The 23,217-nt window shown below is 49.2% G+C and overlaps 1 protein-coding gene across 1 annotated transcript in view; it reads right to left on the minus strand.

Moving 5' to 3' along the window:
* Positions 1-14,824, minus strand: part of LOC149353650 (LIM/homeobox protein Lhx9-like) — a 54,020-nt gene extending 39,196 nt beyond the window's left edge. The window contains exon 1 of the mRNA XM_089582698.1: positions 14,693-14,824. The gene's annotated coding sequence lies outside the window, so the exon portion shown is untranslated. The remainder of the gene's footprint in view (positions 1-14,692) is intronic.
* Positions 14,825-23,217: the final 8,393 nt, after the last annotated feature.

Genomic DNA, 23,217 nt, shown 5'->3' on the forward strand with positions numbered 1-23,217 from the left:
CAGGAAGGGCCCTATTGTGACGACTGAATCTACGTTTTCTGCCCAACAGCCAAGCCAAATACAAGTGCCGCTTCTTAGAGTTCCTGCGATGAAAGCGCCTGTTTCCCGTCTGTATAGTTCCCCTCTTATAGCTAAATTTGTGAAACTCAGTGGTTGGCATAACGTGTAAGTTGGTGCAGAAAGAAAGGTTATTATATGTATAATTTGGCCAGTGCGTTTCGCTGATAAAAGCGTTTAGTGGCTTGTTAGTGCCGCCCCCCCCCCCCCATATCTGCTGCAGTGTTGGTAGCCGCCCAAACAAGTGCGCACTGCCGCCAGGCTCCTTATTTGCTGGCGCCACATCAAGCTTCCCCTTCGATGCCAGCTGAGCGTCAGACAAAGCAGGGTCCCAAAGTGACGAAGCACCGCAGGCACACGGACGGCAGGGGAAGCTCACCGACAGAGCCTCGTTTGTGCGCGCGCTCCTTCTTTTGTCCGTGTCTCTGTGCTGTTTCGCATACTATTTCTCCAAAGCGAGCATTAACAGCCCCAGACGTTTCTTTCCTGCGGACAACACGACGGACTTTCTGATAAGTGACTCGTCAAACACGGACAGGATTCCTGTGCATTAGTGTCCTTATGCACGCGGAGCTCACCACAAAGTGCTACGGTCTCAGCTTCAATTCGATGCTTACTCACTGCACCACGAACATGATCGTGTCACTTGTTCGGTGCACCAATGGTGCGGTGCAGGCAACGAAAAACATTGTTTGCGTTTATTTTCACTTTCCTTAGCATTTCTCTTGTTGGCCGTAATGGCGCTGCACCTAATAAACGAACCCAAGCCTGGCGCACCTGCCTCCAGAAAACCCTCATTCTAAAAGCCACCGGTGTGCGCGTTCGTATCGTTGGGGCCCGCTATTTCCTTGGGATCGCCAAGTGCTGGGTTCCCAAGCTCTTTAGCGCTTATTAGCGACAGCTGTTTAGTGGTTTAGTGGCTCTCCTGCGCTCGCATAACCGCACCACGCTGGGTTTGGTCAGCAAGCAGTGACCTGTAGAGGTACGGAGAATTGAGCTAGTTGGTGCATGGCAGGAATGCAGCATAAGGAATGCAGCCACAAGCCCCCTTTACGCTCTCCTTGCATGCCTTTGTTCAGTAATGCTTCAGCTTTCTACAAGCACAGAGGAAAATTAACAAGAGAATTAAAAGAAGCCTACCTCGTTCAAAAAGAATTCTGATACGTGCTTAAGCACCCCTTCGGTCATCATTCATCCCCGCGAAATAGCATATCTGGACAAAGCTGCCTGATGACAGTCATCTTATCTGCGAAACATGCGCACTTGGTTGTCAGATTGTTGTTTTGTACATATACATGTTACTCCAATAAACCATACAGTTGATAGTCAGCGCTTGTGTCTTGTCGCTTCTTCTCTGTGTCCTCGTCCTGTGTGCGCTGTTCAATCCTGCCAAGCAGTGACCTCTAGCACGACGGCATTAGAACGCACCACGCTGAGTGGCTGGAACACAGTGACGTCACAAGTGACATCACATGCAGTCCCAGGTAAGAAGACAAACAATAATAAATTCACCAGCCGTTGAATCTTGCATTACACGGTAGCAACCGTCCTGAGGATTTTGTTTTATGTGTTTTATGCCCTCTACCGAGCACTTATTGAAGGAGAAAGATGTGGTTGCCATTCGCATGAACCTAGCTGAATCGCCTGTGACTCCAGAGACATAGAAGGACGCAGAGAAGAGTGAGTTAATTGGGCGCTTTCGTTACGTGCGGCTCCACCATTCCCTGTGCGTGCATGGAAGGAGGAGACTTCAAGAATACTGCTGTATCGTTTTTGCTTGCGCAAACGCTGAATCTTGGCGAATCTCACCTAGATTTGTATTACCTTTTCGAACCATAACCGATGTGTAACGATAGCCTTCTAGTTGTACACTCAGCGGAACTGGCGCGAACCGCTGAAGGGTCTCTCTTTCCTCTCTCTGAAACCTTTTTTTGAAGAACGAGACGTCAGAACTTAAAACATTTGAGACGCGATGTCTGTCGTTCAATGCGAGCTTATTTCTTTGTCGTACAGTGCGGAGTTTTGCGGAAGCATTCACGCTCTGCAAAAGGAAGGCCACCAGATACGGTGAAGCCTTTATGCGCATGCACTTCATTTCTTTTTTTCGCCGTTCTTTATTCGGCGAAGACAAGACAGAATAATGGCCACTACCCACAGCCTGCCTCCGGTGGACATCGCACGTCTTGCATCAGGAATCAATTGCGACCGCCGACAGCGTGCAACTTGGAAAACGCGCTGCTTGATCGTGCAAAATATTTCCACTTTCATAGCCGCCAAGGTTGCCTCCTCACGGCCTTAAAGTTCAGGCATTAATCTGAAGCTGGGCGAATACTACTAGCGTAATTTTCCTCTCATGCTTCCCTGCTTTTCAGCGCCGATTGCTTCACCGTACTGTTCCCGTGAAACGGCGTTTTGTTTCGTTCTGCTCCTTTTCCTTGTATTTTCTGTATGTTCTCCCCAACTCTCGACAAGGATACTCTGTTTGGCTCCATGGAAAATCCGAACCGCCGCTATACCATGCACACACCTGCTGCAGCATCCGAAGTGGAGGGGGGGGGGGTGTTCACCGCGCCCAAGCGGCGCCACCGGCAACAGCGCCCCATTCAAAGCCCCGCGCGCGCAGTGCCCCTGTCCAGATGGTCGCGCATCATCGGCACGCAGCTTTCTCCGGCCCGAAAACAACGCAACGCTCGCGAGCGACCCTGCCGCACTCGGATCTGCCGCGGACGGGGATGCCGCGCTGCAGCGCTGCGGAAACGGGAATTGGTTCGCGTATACCGTTGCGCGAATAAACGCGGGTTAGCGACATCCTAGTCGAAATCAAGAGGAAGAAATGAGCTAGGGCAGGGCCTGTAAAGCGAAGGCAAGATAACTGCTGGTAATTAAGGGTAACGAAGTGGATTCCAACAGAAGGCAACTGTAGCAGAGAGGGCAGAAAGTCAGGCGGGCGGATGAGATTAATAAGTTTGCGGGGGTACGTTGGACGCAGCTGGCAAAGGGCAGGGTTAATTGGAGGGACATGGGAGAGGCTTTGCCCTGCAGTAGGCGCAGACAAACTGATGATGATGTTGATGAGAAGAATAGCGAAGTTGAAGGTTAACAGAACATTATGATCAGAGCGCCGCGGCAAAAGTGCGCGGATGCGCAAAGCTGTACTGCGCCTTCGTGCGCGAGACCTATTTCTGCATGATTGGCCCAGCTATATCACCTCGCTGGCTATCGTGACCGGTCAGTGTCCGGGCGCCAGCCAGTCGCTAACGAATCGACCTAGTGGGAGTTCTTCGTGCCTACGAAAACTCGTTCTATGCGCCGTGCATATGCGATTCGCGCTGTTATAAGGTACGTTTGTGAATGTTCCATCCCGGTATAACCAATTAGCTAAGGCGGTCATGCCGGTTAGTCTCATACACGGTGAGACGCTGGATAATGGTTCACCCAGCCACAAGCCGTTACGCGATAACACGCACGAGCAGTTCTAACGCACGATAACGCGATAACACACACATACCACATTCTCGTCAACAGCGTACAAAAAGGTTCGCCCCGTTCCCAACTCACGCTCTCTCCGCTCTTATTTCGCACTGTTTTTGCTACCGTACCCCACCTACGGAAGTAACTACCGGAGTAAGTCGATGCTAGCCTTCTGGGCCGCGAGCCTCCATGTAACAGCCTCTGCGATACATCCTGCATGTGCGGCATGCTCGTTACCCATGTCGACACCCGTGGTGGTACTACGTACGCAGCTACATGTCCCCGAGCGCATAAAAGTGCATGCGCCGCAGTCAACTGCACCTGACGCATTCCCAAAGCAGGCATCGTATGTCAGAAGAACATAAGATAAGCGCTATTCACTCGGAACACAGTAGTCAGCTCTTGTCCTGCTCCACGCTAACGAGCGCCATGCCTTTGTGTGCATGCAAAAAAATAACAAAGAAAAAATCAATAGGAGAGTGGAATCCGTATGAGGTGTAGCTGCGAATATCTGCCGACGCGCGTTCCCTATTCCGTGCAGCACCCTTCATCCTTGTCCTTTCTTCGACCTTCGTCCCCTTACACTCTGACACTTGCAGAGAGCGGGCTCCGGCCGCCAATCAGTGCACGAAATGCCGTTCCCTTTTCGTCCCGCTGAGCTTTCACCGGTGACGAAAAGCGAAGAGGCCCCGGAATCGCGGAGCGGTGCCGCTAGCTACTATTTAGCAGCGAAAAAAAAAACAAAAAACGGAACGTTTCCTCGCTTTTCATCTGTCAGCCAAACCCCGCGGGCACCTCTGGTCACCAAAATGGATGCGCGCCTCAAAGAGCATGCAGCATTTAGTCGGCGAGCGCTGATATTTGGGAAGGGGCGATATGAGATACCGCCCGATCCTCGTTAAGACTGAAGCGAGGTCGTCGACTTTCCGAGAATCGTGCAGATAATTAGGGAAGAATTTTAAAGTCGTTTAGTTCAGAGGAGGCCGCTATATCTGAGGGCCTCGCGGACGTCAATCCTCGGCTTTTGTTCTTTTCTCACCAGACTCCCAAGATGCGGGAATTGTTGCTTTTTTAAGGTCGCGCATTGTTTCACCTTCAATGTGCAATTAGTTTCATCCGCAGCAAGGTCACATTTTCTCGCGTTCCCTTTCTATTGTGTATAGCTCAAGCCACGGCCCTTTGCTCGACACGGGGAAGTTACAGTTCTCCCGCAAAAGACAGATGCGCCTGCAGCAACGCGTCGCCTAATAGCCTTCAACCCGACGTGAAAGTGTTCAGTATATATCTGTAGGGTGCGCAAGTCGAGCCTCATTACAGCACCAGGACGCAACGGGTGTTATTATTTCGACGAAAAGCTCCTGGAACGTATGGTTGTGTGGCCTGCGTCGGATTGTTCTGCCTTCTGTTTATCTGTTTATTTCTTACGGGTACACAGCTGAGCGCTGTCATTGTCCGACAGTTACTATATACAGTCGAAGATGTCAACCGCACCGCACTCCAGCGAAGAAGTCGCAATCGTGTGGTTTCCTTTCCTGCAGCAATTACTTTCTCTAGACCGGCTTCTATTGTATACGACTCGGGAACACACTTGCGTTGAGCTTTTTATTTGTTTGTCAGCATCAAACTTCCCGTAAGAGGTCTCGTATATATATATATATATATATAACCTTAACTACATTTCAAAGGCGCGACCGGTGTAGCAAATAGCCAGGTTTACCAAATAGTGCCTTCGTGCCCGATATTGAAGGCCATCATTGTCCGAACTCTTTTCCCTCTCCTCAGCTAAGATTTGGCGCTCGCTTGTTTCCTGTCGTCATCATTAGCAAAAGGTAATGTTCCCACACGCGTATGACGTCATGGTCACAGAGTCAATGTACTGACTTGCGTGTCCTTTCGACAGAGCCGTCGCTAGCTGCTTCGCTGTTACGCATGAATATTCGTTTTGTACGAGTGTAGCGAATGATGACCAAAAATTCAAATTGTATTCGATTCGGATCATTCACTATTCGACTCCAATGCGCTTTGGTTTTTGACTACACTATTCAGATTCGATTCGTTAGCCAAGCTTACCTCAATGTATTCGATTCGGTTTGAAAAAAAGAACTACTTCCACACCCCTATCAGTTTAGCGAGTACGGTGCGCATGCTTTACAGCGAGCGCGTTAGTTTTTTGTCAAACGAGGTGAAAGTTAAGAACGCCACAACCCCACATATACTGCCGTAGCTTAGTACGAGCAGCAGCGATTTTACGAGTTTTAATGTTTCGTTATGATCGCCCATAACGGTTTCATTTGTAAAAATGCATCCTACCATGAAAGGGCGTGGCTTCGTATATGTAGCAAATTCAACCGAATAATGTAGTGTCATACTAATACTTCCAAATTCGAGTGCAACATTCACAATAACTCTTGTATAGAGACGAATGCTCTCCACGGCAGGTGGCACCGCCAGACATTAAAAAATAAAGCCGATTTGACTGCAATCGAAAGCAGGTTTTCTTCTTTTTTATTTTTTTTTAGGCGGGAGGATTTTTTACTGACTCCAGCGCCGCCATGACTCACTGGTCAGCGGTACCCACAAGTCAATGCAGTAAATAACAAGACAGGAATGAAATTCATGGAGAAGACTTGCCAACCACCATTCCTGGTTAGGTTTTCCAGTGAGTCCACCGCGAAACATGACTTCACTTCAGAGCGAAAATATGTATTGCTGAATTACAGCAGCTCAACAGATTATCTCCGCATCGACAAACTGATTGCGGTAATTTAGACACAGGGAAAAGGTACGACCTCTCGACAGCACGTTACGGTTAACGTGCACCCACGCCTGCTGGCGACACTGTCGACGTCATTACAAACTGTAAACATTGTAGAAAAGCATTTGGCGCCATAATAGAAACATCTGCTGAAGCCCGGGAGACATCCTGTCAACCGCCCGCGACGTACAGTTTGTGTGTTTCTTTGTCACATGCGAGGAAGTCGCTCTCTCGCAATCTTGAATCGCTCACATCACAATTCGCAAATAAACATTACAGCAAAACATAGGGCGACCACAAGAGAAAATGCTTTCTTCGAATGGGGCGACCTTTTACAACTGATGCCGTTCAAATGCGTGTGCTTATACAGTTAGCTCTTTGGACCTCCCCCATAGGGAATATACTGCAGTCTTTCTGGTGTTATGAGCGAAATGGTCGTACAGCGGCGTTTAACATTGGCTCACCGAGGACAGTGCGTGCAGTTACGCAGTTCTTATGCATTCAGAAATCGCGCATGTCGTTCGTGCTCAGGCTTTGTCAACGGTGGCCCTTTCAAGTGTGTCCGGTCAGATGTTACACAGACGACAAGGCAACTGTTAGGTGACACTGAGAGACATTCAACTCCTTTTTGGGTACCTGTGCAAAAGAGAGCGAGGCGTTAGGTCTTCATTTTAATGCACCTAACCCTCAACTATGGGGCAGAAACGTGGAGGCTAATGGAAATTGTTTAACTTAAATTGAGCACAACACAGTGAGCCATAGAAAGGAAAATCATAATGGGCAGCTTTGGCGTTTTTTGTACCCCAATGGATTTGATTGAAACTTTGAGGGTAGGTTCTCCGTACTTTCCTGCTCATTTGTGCTAAATTTCGCTCCTGGGCGACGCCTTGATGCAGCGCAAGTGATTTTTGAAATGCTCCATTTTGAGGAGTCAATACGGAGATTTCTATGCGAGCAACCTCGCGTGTGTGACCGGCACAGGTTGGCACATTCGTTGATATTCGCTATGTATATTCTGAAGGACAAAATTTTGCGCTTGTTTTTGGTCAGTTCACGCAAAAAAAAAAAAAAAATCACCCAAGCTGTCGCTTACATGCCGCCAGTTCAGCCAATCAACGCGCGCACGATAAATTTCGGGATAGTATCCGTGACGTCGTAGGTTGGTATGTCGTGAGGTCATAGTTTCGTCGAAACCCAGTTTCGGTTTCCTAGTTTTGCGGTTTTAAAATAATTCTACTCGTTATTTTCAAAAACGGTACCTTGTACTGGACAGAGCGGACTCTGAAGAATAAGACGCGATTTTCAACTTAAAATGTTCAAAAAAAAAAAAAAAACTCCGGAGTTGCCCGTTCAGCGACAGGAAGAGAGCAGAGTGCGTAAGAGAACAAACGAGAGTTGATAACATCCTAGTTGAAATCAAGAAGATGAAATGGGCATGGGAAGGGCATGTGATACGAAGGCAAGATAACCGATCGCCACTGCGAGTAACGGACTGGATACCAAGAGAAGGGAAGCGGCGGCAGAAGGTTAGGTGGTTGGATGGGATTAAAAAGTTTGCGGGGATACGATGGCCGCAGCTATCAAAGGACAGGGTTAATTGCAGATATGGGGGATGCCTTTGTCCTGCGGCCGGCGTAGTGATGCTCCTGCTGATGCTGACGAAGCCAGGTTTCATACAGCTGAGTAAATATACTGCTCAAGCGGTGACCATTAGGTAGCATCACAGTTACAATCGGGGCGCCAGGGACCCAGGGTAGGGGAGCGCAAATATTTCGAGACATGGATCAAAAAGGGCCATGTGCATCTGGGGAAACACCGACCGGTTATGACAGCAAAAAACAACAAAAACACCGCCGTAGAAACGACGGGAAAATAGAGCGCTCAAACAGACGAAGGATGACAGGAAGGAAATACGGAAAAGGGGCGAGTCACCACCCCTATCGTATAGCCTTCCTGCCATGGCTCTTGTTTTATGGAGCCTTGTTTTTTTTCGTCGCTATGAATTATAAACTACACCGCTTTCAGTTCTACCGACAATATGAAGCAGAAAGTACTTTGAAGTGCAAGCGGAAATGCGTGCGAGAGGGTAGCGTCACTCAGAATTGTGTTTAGTAGCGAGCTTTTATGCGTAAAGCCTGAATTCCGATGAAGCGGCAGACCAAGTCGGCAGTAGGGCCCGCATAACGAAACTATAAACAGTACAATGAGACATCATTTCAAGTGATTAAATCACAGAGTGAAATCTACTTTCAAGGAGGCCTGAGAAATGTTAGCGAAGAAGATATGGGCAGCTAAGGAAATTTTATGTGTTTGAGCACCGAGAACACTGATTCACATTTAAAAAAAAAAGTAAGAAGGAATTAGACTGCTCGGCCTTAGGTTACAGATAAACATTTCAAAATGGGGACGAAGGAAAAGAAGTCAAACGGAAAGTAAGATTTGTCGAGGCTGTCTACTGGAAAAGTGCGATGAAAACGAAGCCGGCTATAGAACTGTATCTGATGGCGAAGAATAAAATCAGCTAGGAAACGTTCAGCTCACCAGTCGAAAGGCACTGGCAAACTCTTGAATGCTATAGCTCAGACTTTCGTAGAAGGTTGACTTAATAGGGAAACTTTTTCCAATGGGCCAACCCATGCTTTCCGCGTGGCTACGCAGTGAAAGCAATGAACATTCTTTGCTAGCATGTCTCTGTATTCACCTGGCAGCAGATGCGCCAATAGTTGCCCTTCCTAAAGCTTGGGGTTTGAAAGGTAGTGTGGAAAAAGCGTGGATTCGCTTTCTCAGAAGGTGCAAGAAACTTGGAAGCTCAGTGGCTTAAGAGACGGGTAACAAAATCACTTAAACGAAGCGTAGCGCGGTAGAAGAGAGAGAGGAAGAAAGTGCTTCATGCTCAAACTTGAGCAAGAGGAAAGAAAGGGGAAAGGAGGGGGAGGGGTGGGGGTCCGTACCGCTGACCAATGTTTTAACGTTTTGAAGGGTAGAATACGTTAAAAGCGCCGTGGTTAAAATAGTCGTTAGATATCACACTTGAAAATGCTTATTTCAAAGCGAAGTAACTAAATATCCGGCGCTCAATGGCTCTGAGCAACCAAATTTCTAGAGTGAGGAACAATGCGGAATACCAGTTGGCAGCATCCGCCTCCTCCTCATTTCAAAGGGCATGCTCGTATCATCGATCCACCCAGGCCATATTAATGTTTTTATGCACTCCGATTTCGCATTCTAAAGAGGTCCTCGATTTCAGCTGCTGTCCCGTTATGTGAAGAACACTTGTAAGTGTGTGAACTGGAACGGAAAGAGAGAGTGAAAGTATCCACGGCGCAAGGCGGCATTTCCAACATCGAGGGGTTTTCTTTCACTCCACAGAGGAGGGCTAAAAGCGCATTCCTCCCTGCCTGCTCCCTTCAGGTGGCTGATTGAGGAAGAGGCGTGGGCAAGGCGACCGCCCAGCCTATGAGCAACTGCGCTGTTGCGAAAAACGGAGGCAGACCCTATTTTTTGAGTGCAGAAACGCCTCTCGCACTGAACACCGCTTCGCCATAACCCCCGCTCCCTCTCCTGACCGTTCTCCGACGGGCGCTAGACTTTAGGCATTTTCACTGTCCCTCACATGGAAGGTTTGCGTCGAGACGTATTTCAGATGCATACGTGCTTGGCGGCTTGCCACCTATAAGCACAAAACATTCAGATATTGCACCACTACGGTGCGTACGATGCTCGGCTATCTATGCGCGCTTATAAGTCGTGTACTGAGATGTGCACGACAGAAGCCAACAGTCACGGAAAGAGCGGAAAAATTTGCAGTCCTTACTACAACGCAAGCAGGAGGGCTGCAAGGGAAGTTACGCTGCCTGTTGTCGATGGCTACTAGGGGAAGCGAATCTAAATCCACATAATAGAAAGAAATTTCAACGCGCTGCGAGGTATGAAACTGCCAAAAAAGCTCTCCAGGACAATGTAACAGTGTCGAGGAAATGCCTCCAAAGGGACGTCAGGACGATCAGATGAAGGGCATTATATTTCGATGGTTTATCCGCAAATTATATAACGCAGTATCGACACAGAATTTGAAAGTGGAATCTCGACAGCTGTCGCTGCTGCGCAGTGCGCGTGAAGAAACCGTTCGCCAGAAATAAACGATGAATGGTCTCTTCGCTGCAATTTTGTGAACGTTGCACGCATCAGCAGCGGAGATTACAAGAGTGAAATTCAACATTGTTTGCACGCGCTTCATTTCGTGCGCAAGTCCTCACTATCGCGACTCTTCTTCCGCCTCCTTTCGGGCACGAAAAAATTGTCAGAATATGTCAGAAAGGGACAAAGGCGTCACTCGCTCGTGTAGTGAACGAAAACAGAAAAGGAACGAAAGTATATAACCTTGTGCTCTTTGAAGACCTCCTCGGCGTTGTTTGCCCCTTTCTTCCCTTCGCGCGTGGATAAAATCCGTCACACCTGTCCGATGCAATGCGGCCTTCGTTGCATAAAATCCTGGAACCAGCGAAATTCTTCGAATCGTGTCTGAACAAATTCCAGCGGTGCCACTTTGCGCAGGCGAGGTTGACGTACGTATGAAGAAAGGCGAACAGCTGGTGCTTGTTGCAATCGCAGGACTCTAACGCCATCCGTGCTTTCTGTTTGCCCACTTATTTCTTCGTTCGCATACAGTGGAGCGCCGACTTAACACGAACACGTCCATAGTAGATGTCAATTCTTCCGCGAAAGACGCCGGGACAATATAATGATTCTGTTCCATCTCCATTCTATTTTCATTGCCACGGTCTCTGGCGCAGTCGACACCACGTCCCTGCTGTCGCCGGAATCTGCCAGTTGGCGAAGCGGACCAAATAAGCATCGAATAGAATAGAAGAAAAAGAATAGATATATTACGCTAGACACCGGCTGCCACGCGGTGCTGAAGCAGCGCACGAGCTAAAACCAGATTCGTCATTGTCGCCACCACCGTCGCTGCACATGCAGTTCTGTAGGCCGCAAGAAGAGCGTCATGCGTGGTGCGTGGTCGCTTTAAACGTCCGGGAGGCTAACTTAGCCACGCAAATATGACCGTATGAATATATATATATATATATATATATATATATATATATATATATATATAAATTGAAAAACATAACAAGATTTCATTCACGACGTTTCGGCTGGAGGACCAGCCTGGAAGACCACTCGAAAAAGGCTGGTCCTCCAGACGAAACGTCGTGAACTAAATCTTATGTTTTTCAATTTCTGGTGACTTGATCTTATTTTAATCAATCAGCTGCCAAGAAATAATTTTTGATGTATGTATATATATATATATATATATATATATATATATATAAAGCCATCCACGCGTTTGTACACATAGCGGCGTATGAAACGAGACAGTGCAGCGTCACTGAATAGTTTTACTACTTGCACACGTCGTCAATGTCGCGATTCCCCAACAGGTAAAGTTTGGTTTGTGAGGGTTAAACGTCCCAAAGCGACTCAGGCTATGAGGGACGCCGTAGTGACGGGCTCCGGTAATTTCGACCACCTGGGTTTCTTTAACGTGCACTGACATCGCACAGTACACGGGCCTCTAGAATTTCGCCTCCATCGAAATTCGGCCGCCGCGGCCGGGTGGGAAAGTGCCGACAGACTCAAACTGCCGGCCACCTGGAGAGGCTGAAGTACCCAAGAACTTCACCAACGTATTGCTGCCAATCAAGTTTTCTCTCTCTCTCTCTCTCTCTCCGGTAGCCAGGAGTGCGCATGCGCATAACGCCCGTCACACAGCTCTCTACGCATGCGCGCGTCCTGTCAGCCGTGATATTGCGCAGTCAGGAGCTGCAGCGCGCTGCATTGAAGCAATACCTTAGACTCAGCGTGCAGGTGAAATGATGGAAAAGAGTGGGAAACACTCCGCTGATGCAAATGCTGGATGCAGCATTTGCGTCAGCAAAGGATCTGCACTTGAAAAATGGCAGTGTTTCCCCGGACTTTTTATATATCGCTGAAAGATGCGTCGTTTCTTTTGCAACCACCTCTTCAAGCGGCAAGAGGCACTGAAACGGACAATGAAAGTAGCAAATATGCCCGTCGTTGTTTACAATTTTAGCAGCAGTACGTTACGAGGCACATGTTACCTCCAGATCTTTGCCTACAGTTAGCCACAACTGTATCTCAGCTCTGCCAATTTCGAATCCGGTATAACATTGAAAGAGCCTACAGGCTAGCTGAGCCACATACTGATGCAAGTGTCTCTGTAGCTTCGTTTTGCCATGGAAGAGAATAGAAAAGGCGTTTTCGTACCTGCATCTTTATCAGCAGTTTACATTTTCTTCTCACAAACCACGCAAATAAAGAAGCACGCGGTGGTGCACTGAGTCGCCTGCTTTTTAATTTACGTTGTTTGTGTTTTCATTGCCTCTTAGCTTCTTCCTTCAGTTGACATTGAAAGGAGCTCCAACCAAAGAGGTGTAACGTCACAGGCGCTCGAGCATTTTGCCGCAACGTCTTCTTCGCGCTATTTAATTCTTTTTTTTTTTTCGGGACGTCACCCGCTCGCTCAAGTTCTCACCGCTTCCACGCGCTCACTGCTGAAAAAGCGAAAATGCCGTCGCCTGCGAAAACCTAGGCTTAGCCAGTGCCATAAATATGTATGGCCGTTGTTTCAAGTGTCGACCGCGGTCACATTCTACAGCTCCGCAAGCACACCTGTGCAAAACAATGTTATAAAGTGTGAAATGGGAGCGCTTCTCAGCGAAAGTACTTTCTTTTTTTTTTTAAATGAGATTTATTGCCTCAGGGCATCAATGGGCGAAAGTGCTTGCTTGGACCAAGCTCTTCAGTAGTTTTACAGACTCCTGGCCGCCGTTCATGCTGTTGCGTCATAGCTATCCTCCGGCACATATCCCGCACGGATGTGCTTCCTCCAGTTCAACATCCGAACGGACATATTCGCCTTTTAAAGCTGCGCGCATCTAGACTGCAATGTTGTCGCCTAGGTTTCCACTCCAGCCATTCGGCCCATAACGGTCGCATGCACTGGCCGCAACTAAGAACAGAGAAGCGCAAACGCGTCGACTAAAGATTGCCCGAGATAGACAAAGCTAGAGGGCAAATCACTCTTGACGCTCTTTACCGGCTAACCAACGCTGCCAGCTCTGCACAAACATCATGCCGTCGAGTTTGCGACCCGAGATGAGCGGGTCGCGGGTGACACGCCTTCTACATACGACCGCGAGTGCACTCTTGTTGATGGATCGGAGCCTTTTTGAGTGCGATTGTGCAGCGTTATGTGGGACAGACAAAGTGCGGAAGCAGCTTTCCATCCTCCCAAAGCGTGCATGCGGAAACTGCAGCGATAATACCGACCATTGGAGGTTTAGGCAGACAGTGCGCGCTCCCTCGCAATGCAGGCGCGTAGCTATATGTGGACGCGTTACAAGGTGTTGGCATGCTTTGTATCGCGGCTCACTATAAGACGACCAACAGAAAGGTGCTAGCATTACGCCTCGCATCAAAATAGCAGCTGCGACGGTAAGCCATAAAACGAGATCATTCGTCGAAATGAGTCTTTAAAGTTGCGTTGAACTTGGCAGTGTTACTGTGGTGCGCTTAGACATCTTCCCCGCTCTGTACCATAGCTCCAGCACGGCATTATGGGAACTGAAGCGTAATATTTAGGTATAAGAGGTCAAACAAGCAGATTTACTATGGCTGTTGAGGGAACACTTCAGTGAACACGGTATGCTATGCATCCGCTTCGGGCGTTTGCACTTGCAGAGTGAATGAATCATGTTTAAAGCCCCACAGTTGACACCCATTCGCCTTTTAACCCAAACAAGCCGCCTGACATCTTTTTCAGCGTGATTCTCCACCAAAGGATTCTCTAGATTATGCGTTGAGCACTTAGCCGGAACAGCGCGCATTCTTTGTCCTTGACTTCCCAAGCAGTCAGGAGTGTTTTCCCAGTGAAATCACTCTTATCTGAGAGTATTCAACCTCGACAGAATGCACGAGTCGGGGACCTCAGAGGTAGCCAGGTTGTTTTATCTCCATCACCAACGCGACTGAGGAGCAAAGAAAAGCTTACCTTGACGCGCTGTCGCGAGGCATCCAAAGGTGAGGAATACAAGCGCTCCCTAAACAGCTGTTAGCGAGCGCTTGTGCACGTCTCACCTTCGGCGCTTTCTATATCGCCCTTCGCGCGCGCACACCGACGAGCATTGGCTGGAAGCGAAACCAAGACGCGAGACTCGAGCGAGGAACAAAAGAGACAAGTGATCCGAAAGCACTCGGCAACGAGACGGGCATGGTCGGGAGACGAATGCCAGCGCTCCCACGCATTCGTCATTGCCTCGTTTGTCCCTCGACTGCCGTCACCGACAGCCAGCATCGCGGTGAAATCCAATGAGTGCCCACCTTGGCGCGAGGTATCCAGCGCTCTCCACTTGCGTCGTGGCGCGGAGAGCGGCGGCGGAGCGCGGCGGCGGAGCGGAGGATGCGCTGGTCGTCGCCGCTGTCTCCGGACGCGCACCGCGGAGGAACACTAGGACAACGAAAGACACGGTCTGTCCGGCGGGAAAGTCCTGGCGACGAGAGAGCGGCCGATCGATGCCGCTGATGGTGGTGTCGGCGAAGGGGATGATGCGAAAGCGGAGGGCGCGAGAGCAGCCGCTGACGGCAACAGCAGCAGCAGCAGCGACGCGGAACAGGAGAGTGGAGCGCTGACGGCGGCGGCAGCAGCAGCAGCAGCAGCCGGTGGATCCAGCCAGGCGGCCGCGCGAGTAGGGAGAAGCGGCCGCGGCAGCGCCCCGGTCGCGAATAAAATCCCGCCGGCGCGCTCGGCCCAGGCACCGCCTGCCGGTGGGGCTGCGGGAGCCGCGAAGGAGGGACTCGCGTCACGGGGCCCCCGCCCACTTGGCGCGCCGAGCAGGCTGCCGCTTTTTTCGAGGTTCTCCCTGTGCGTGTGTTGCGTGTGTGTGCGCTCTTGCTCCCGCCGCCCCGGCCGCTGCTGCTGCCGCTGCTTCTTGCACCCCCCACCTCTATCGAGGGCCGAGGGGAAGGCCCGGTTGCCCTGCAAGCTCGTAAGGGGCCAGGAGGGGAGGGCGCAGCGCTGCATATGCCACCACTTCATTTCTCGGTGGGCGCGTGTTCGTGCCCGCGCGTCTTTACATTCGTGTTGCTGCTGTGCGTACGGCTGGGCTTGTATTTATCTCTCCCCTCCTGGCACATTCGTGTCAGTGTACTCTCGGGCCTTTCGGCACTTCTCCTCTCGCTAATATACACAGCCCGCTGTTAGAAACGGCACACGAGCGAAAACATGGTCTCAAATTGCAAAAAAAATGCGACAGCACCGCACGCCGCAGTTTAATGGCGGATTGAAGACACAAAACCAATGTTTCTCTCCTCCTTTATTTTTATTTTTCCTCCATACTGCTTTCTTACCTGCACTCACCCTTGTACTAAAACCGTGCAGGCTTGTGAGTGTTAGACGTAGAATCCATTACTCAGGGATCCAATGCACAAAGCTCGGTGCACGTTCAAACCCGGGGATCTATCGCTTAGCATTAGCGTGCTCTGCTGCGATAGTTAATAATGAAGTAGCCCTGGCGACTGCCAACGACAGACGATTTTTACAGGCTGCGTCCTTTTTGAAACGGCGCATGATAGGTGATCGCAGCTCAGCCTACACACAATGCCTTACTTTAGGCCAGTTTGGCAAGGCAATTTAGGCACAGTTATTGGTATTTTCCTTAACAAAACCAACAACATTGCTAACCACAGGACGAAGAAGAAACTTTTCTTTGTCATGAGAAAAAGAGGGCAGGTGCTATGGTTAAGGTTTACACAGTGCATCGGCCGTCTCCACGGCGCTAGGTGGCTTGAAGTCCAAACCAGAGCTTTTACCAACTATTGCTGCTGTTTTGGCCGAGGACTTCTACCGATTTGTATGGCATATAAACTTCATAGCTGCCTGTCTGTGCCCAAACCTAGTAAAACTAGTGGAAAACCACTTCACTAGCTTTACAAGCCGTTATGTTCGATGGGAATTTCAGCCTTGCCATTTTCTAGTCATTCGATTCTTGGTTTCTAACTTGTTCGCCACGCTGCCCGCCATCCTGGAAATTCCATGTGGTACTTTCGTCAGCTCTTGCGAGAGAAATTTTCCTGGGTGGTTTCAAAAGTTTTGCGTCATTGGTGCTGCCACTGTTTTTCACTCAATGCTTCGAGGCTGGTGAGGTTTGCACTGGTAACCTAATAGGTTCGACACCGCACAGTAATTGCATCACGGAATCGCGACCTTGCCCACTGTTCGGTGTTCAGCAAAAGCTGCAGTTCTGACTGCTTGTGAAGTCGACTGGAAAGACAGGGCACAACACAAAGTAAAAAATTGTTAACCCTCTTGGAAGAACTCTAGGGATAGCCTGCACGCCAAGTGAATGAAATACGGAGCCCCATAGTCAGGGGTGGTTTTTATGAGTCACTCTTGGAGGGGCGGTGAGGGGAGCGGGGGGGGGGGGGGGGGGGGGGGTTCAATTGAACTATATAGTTTTTGGACTGTTTTCAGCAGAAAAATGGGATTCAGCATGTTTTTTGTACGTGAAATTTCTCGTTTGGTGGGACGGGCCACTGCTCACCCCCCCCCCCCCCCCCCCCCCCCCCAAGCGAGAAGTCGAACAGCTGTATCTCTGTTTCCGCTGACCGGCCACGGTGGAGACGATTGAAGGTAAGTTGCTTCAGATGATCTTCATAAGCAGGGCAGGAGGGGAGGGAGTGTTACGGTATCCCCAAAGGAAGGATAGGTCAGGGAGGGGCAATAGTCGGATACAACTCAAGAACGAAGGGACAGATGGCCCTCAAAGGAGACCCTCCAGGTGAAGGACGTCGATCGATTTTCATGACACGTGGTTTACACGATTAAGTCATGGTTAATCCCGTTTCATCTGCCAACCCCTGCGATTTTACGTAAGCAGGTCTAAGAGGATTAACCACGATGTCATCACACTCGGTCGACACCACTGGCTGGAGCCCCTCTTTGAGGGGCATTTTCGGCTTTGTTTTTGGGTTACGTCCGACTATAGGCGATTACAATAGTTTCTGGATCTAGCCCTGCAGATGCAACCAATTCTGAAATGCAAGAGGAGAGATCGTTCGCACCTGGACAGTTTTTTGGGAAGTTTCTTGAAAGGAATGCATGCCACAATCCTGCGGCCAGGGTGGTAAGCGGCAACTGTTTGTTGGACAATGGATTTTGGGCAGTCGTATACTACTACTGCCGTGGAGATTGGAGTTTCAATGTCGTGGCCGGCCTTTGCAAGGGAGTCCACATATTATTCCAGAGTATGATGATGTCCAGGGAATGGACAGGATAATAACAGCTTCTTCTAAGCCCAGGAAGCGTGCCTCCAGCATGGATACAGCCGGGGCACGCTTTAGGTAACGTATGGGAGGTATTGACTTCATGTCACGGGCGCCATTTTGTGCTATAATACGCAGCTTCCGCAGTGCTAGCCGGAACACTTTGTAATAATCAATGAAATGCGCCTGCAGCCCTTTCACTGTGCTATATGCACCAAAAATGACGGCCACTGTATCACTATGGAATCGTTGTATACTCCCTACAGGCTAATCAGGGTGGTTATGGAGTTGGTTCAAAAAGCGACTGAACTTTGTTGACAGGTGTCTTCTAAGAGATTAGGCCTAATCTAACTATTTTCGAGGAACTGACGCCGAGTATTACCCTCCTTTCTTAGCTTCCACGAAGCCATTCTCTCTCTCGCGCAGGAAGGAGTTATAGCCGGAACCTCCTCAATCGAGTGAATCTGTATGTGGAGGAATTCTTACCTAACCCGTGCACACACTGCCACCGACACGACAGCGAGCGCCGCCAGCGCCATCTTTTGAGCGCGCTGCGAACCCGCGCAGCACGAGCACGCCAGGTGCGCCAAGAATTTTCCTACTAGCTTGGCGTGTGTCCCCGGCGCATGTCATCAAAAAAATGGCTTGCGCTGTAAAACTGGAAGCCCGTGCAGCTGAAGAAGTCTGCCATACCAACGGTTCTGATGCCCATTCTAAGCTGGCCAATCACCTTTGCGTGCTGAAAACCTGTAAAGTAACACCCACCCGAAGTGAATCCCGCGACTGAAAGGCAGCAGGAGCCTTTTGTCAAGAAAAAAAAAAGTGGAAAAATTTAGGTGCTATCAATTGGATTTATGGGGAAGAAATGCGACAGCATTTTTCTTTCACTCCCCAATCTATCCCAGCTCTGTTTATATTCCACCTCCAATTGTATTCCTCTCTTGATTATGTTGCTTTTCTGATTCTGTTCCTGGTCACTTCTATTATCAATAACTGCTGCGTCAGTCTTAGCCCTTTTCACACGAGCTGGGCCATTCTTAGTCCGGTATCTCTCTCCCCTATAGTGTCTCTCCCCTACAAAGGGGAGAGAGTGGAAGAAGGAGCTGGGGATGAGAGGAAAAGGAGGGCAGTTGGCAGGTGACAGGTGTCGCCACCTGCCAGGTGTGACCACGGCGGTCGCCGGGTTTTCACCCCAGCGAGGCTTCTATGCCATCGCATGATATACGACCGCCGAGCAAGGCGAAACCGAAGGGAAGGAAAGGGCAAGAGTCGAGATTACATCCTCGACCTAGGACTTCAGAAGGGAGTGTGCTGCGGACAAAAGCCCAGATAATAGCGCCTGCGCTCCACGGAACCGTCGGGCTTATGCCCAGGGCACTGTGCCCTTTCTGTATGTCGTCGATCTCAAGCGAGTTCGGCGCACCCTCCGGACTTTTCTAATGGTCACGACTAACAGGTCCCCGACGGTCCGCAGTTCTTTTTTTTTTTTTTCAGAACCGGGCATTTGAATTTCCAGCTATGGCCTGTATGTCAAGATCATTAACGAAGAGTTCTCTGCACTAGCCCACGTGTTTCAACCGCGTCTCTGAGAGCTATGCTGTCCCCTTCTCTAAAACAGTTCGCTCATGCTTCGGCTCAATTACTGTCTTTCACCCCGGAGCAAAAACGACAGCTCCAGTCGCGCAAATAAAGTGGGGTCTCTCTATCCTCGAACAGTTCTGGATTGGCTAGTAACGGTTCTTTCACCGGTTGAGATCAGTGTTGGTGGCGTTGTAGCAATATCACGTGACTATATTTACATACCTGCTCTACCACACGCACTACCCGGCGAGCTAATCCATTAAGCATCATCCCGCTGAAACCACATGAGAAATGTTTAAACAGTAGAATAACATGTCAATTGTTTAGACCAGTAGAATGAGTTGGATGGGTCCGTGCGGAAATTGCCAGCTAGTCAAATTGTTGATAAATAGCCTAACTATAAGGCAATTAATATTTCTGCCTTTCCCTTCTTTATTTATAACAAGTCAATAACATGTGAATTGTGTAAACCAGTAGAATGAGTCCCTGCGAACATTGCCAGCTAGTCAATATGTTGATAAATAGCCTAACTATATGGCAATATTTCCGCCTTTTTCTTCATTATTTAGCCTTCTAGATGTTATTAATTGCGTGAATTCTTCTATTTATGGCATTATGGTGTTCGGCTGCTGACCCGAAGGACGCGGGTTTGATCCTGGCCGCGGCGGTCGCACTTCGATGGAGACGAAATGCTAAGGTCCGTGTACTGTGCGATGTCAGTGCACGTTAAAGAGCCCCAGGTGATCCGGAGCCCTCCGTTACGGTGTCCTTCATGGTCTGAGTCACTTTCGGACGTTGAACCCCATATACTATAAAAATCTTTTATTTCTGCTTGTTTGTTTATTACCATGCCCACCCTGCAATGCGTCCCAGTTGAGACGGAATATACAATACATCAACGAAGGTACGCCATTGCGAATATGGTGCGAATTTGTAGGGTTGAGATCGAACATTGTACGAGAGTCAGTTTACATAGCAGTTCATTTCACAGACCACAAGGTGACCTTCGTCACGTTGAAAAGCACTCCTCGAAAAATGTTCTAAAAATGAATAAACAAAAGAATTTAAAAGAAAACATGTGCAGCCTGAAAAAAATGTGTTCAATACCTGTTAGCGTAAAAAAAAATGAGCACAAAACGTTTTCTTTCAACAGCAGGAAACAGCCGCAAAATATGCACTCTAATAACGCATTAACGAGTATCATAATTATCCTGTGAGTTCTCTCTTTTTATTTGAACTCTCATTTTTTGTCTCCTTCGTCTCAAGATGTTTATTGCTGTTTGCAGTAGTAATTAATGCACGTAAGGAGGTGGCAAGGTTGAGATTTGCATTAATCCTTGCACTTACCCCTTTCTATCTATCTCTCGATCTTCCTGCCACGTTCGAAAATGTTCCATATAAAAAAAAGAAAATTGTGGGAAGCTGGAGTTGTGCGCCCTGTGACACACCTAACCCACAGCATATGTGGCTTGAAAATTCACACAGTTGTTCGGGAACCTCGGTGCACCGACACGTAGGCGTTTCAGGCAGTTGTGCTCTGCCCACGATCCGCAACAAGCGAAGACAAAGTGGGGAAGCCTGTTCTGCAGTAGAACACGTTCTGCAGAACTGTTCTGCAGCCCAAGCTCTAAAACCGACGACGCAAACTTTCAGTCAGTTCTTTGTTATAGTCCACCGCACTTCGTGACCATTTTCTCGTTAATAACCGTGAAGTGGAGTTTTCCGCAATGCCGTTGCACGTTACGTTAGTTTCGTTTCTCTGTAGAAGCACAGAGTACCACGGCAAAAACGTGCCCTCCATCGCGCAGGGTGCAGCCGCGCTGCTGTGCGGCGCAAGACGCACCCGGCGTAGCGTGCCGGTTCTGATATGTATCGCGACCGACGTTGTATGGTCGACGGTTTATGGATTTTAACGTCCCAAAGTGACCCAGGCTATCAGGGACGCAGTAGTGGAAGGCTCCAGATAATTTCGGCCACCTGGGGTTCTTTAACGTGTGCTGACATCACACAGTACACCGGTCTCTAGCAGTGTTCGCCTCCACCGAAATGCGACCGCTGTGGCCGGTATCGTACCCGTTTCTTTCGGGTCAGCAGCCGAGCACCAAAACCACTGAGCCACCGCGGCGGCCGCGACTGATGTTCTCAGTGTCGCGGTGTGTGTGACCAGTATTAGAGAGGGTGCAATTCCAGCCACTCTCAACATGTGCTGGTGATGAAGGGGTAGTCGAGACTACCCCCTTCGGCCTTGACTTGAGAAATACCTGCTTCCATTTGTAGATAGATGCCCCAAAGGTAAACAATTCGGCACTCTCACTGTGTTTTTCTTTTTTTCTGCAATTCCTTAGCCCAATGTGCATTGGGCATACCTAAGGTGAAGTAGATTTGAATTGAGGGAGCTGTAGGATGTTACGAGGATATCGGGGGAGCTGACAGGAACCTTGGAAAGCAAGAGTTTGCGTGAGGTGACGTGGGCGCCTGGTATAGTACGAAGGCATACATAGATAGTACGTTGTACCCTTCGTCAGTGTGTAGCTGGCTGCACGGTGCGGCCCGTATAAGTTTTGTCGCGCTTTTGTGCTTCAGAAGGTTGCCACACGAAACCTGCCACTCAGGCAACCTTCAGTCTCCTCCCTAGGAAGACGGTGCGCGTGGTGTCGGATCCAAGGCGTCAAGGTACCCTCGCTGAACGCGGGCTGGGGATTGGCATTTAGTGTGGGGCAGGGCATGCATGGTGGGCGCGCCAGGCGAGTGGTGATGTGCGCGCTCTGAGCGTCAGTCTATAGGCTAAAACGTGGTCCGATTCGAGCAAGCGAGACTTGAGATATTCATCCCAACCTACGATCAGCGGGCTCACTGCTCTGGTTGCTGTTCATACTTGTATTTATTGTATATGCGTTGGGGTTCATGCAAATGTGTCGCTAAGTGTGAAACCCTTCGTCGCCATTTGTGTACACATCCCGGCAGAGAGAAAACAAAGAGAAGTTCAGTGGAGCAGCATCCACACGAGCCCAGCCACAACGGTAAGCTCTACAGCTTTCAGAGAATCAAGGACTAGGGGAACCGACCCTGATGATAAGATGGAAGACTCCATCTGAAGCCGCAAAAAAAAATATTGTAAAATAGAGCAAATAAACGTTTTCCACCACCACTTGAAGACAATTTCGTCCTGGTCGAAATTTCCTCGAAGTCTAAAATTTCGATTTCGGGGGGGCAACGCAGGCATACTGTGAGTCGTATGTTTTTCCATTATGCTTTTCACCGTCTCTCGGGATATTTTAACCAGCTTTTCATCTGTTACTATCTCTGGTTTTCTCTTTACTTGTTTTTAGTACGCTAGCACTTACAGTGGACATACCCCGCATTTGGGCGTTGTGTGTTTGTCTGTTTGTATGAAGCCGGTTTTGTGGCAGGCTCTGCCCATCGGGTGGTGGGCATCCTGCCCACAGTGTATGGGAGCAAGGAGCCCATTTAATTTTGAGACGCTGCTCAGAAAGAGCAAATTGGGTCGCAACCCAACCCAAGCAACCAAAAATCGCATGGCAACACCTGCCATAGCACCTGCCTTGTGACACTGCGCCACTGCTCACCTGCACACCGGGTGGCTTACTTGCCAAGGTGTAACAGGCGATAACCGGGTAAGAACCTGGGGCGCTAATTAGGCGGCACCGGCCCTAAGCGCACCGAGCTAAGTGGAATGAACAGCAGCGGTTAGGAGGAGAACGTGATTCGAATGATGCTTCCACAGTAGATAAACGGAAAAGGAAGTTGGGGTGGTAATTACGGGGTAGCCTGTTACCACCTAGTACGTCGTAGCTCTAACCGACAATTGGTCATGCTAGCGAATTACCCAAATTGCCCAAAATTGCTCAAAACCTTTCCCTCCAAGAGTGACCCAGAAATCCACTCCCGTAGCAAACCAGACTTCAGAAGTAAACTTCTACTCGCGTTTTCGCCTCACGGCTCCATTGTTTAACTTCCGTTACATGCATTATGGGCACAGCTAT

This window comes from Amblyomma mixtum, chromosome 3 (assembly GCF_055824585.1).
Source record: "Amblyomma mixtum isolate Tamu chromosome 3, ASM5582458v1, whole genome shotgun sequence".
Lineage (NCBI taxonomy): Eukaryota > Metazoa > Arthropoda > Arachnida > Ixodida > Ixodidae > Amblyomma > Amblyomma mixtum.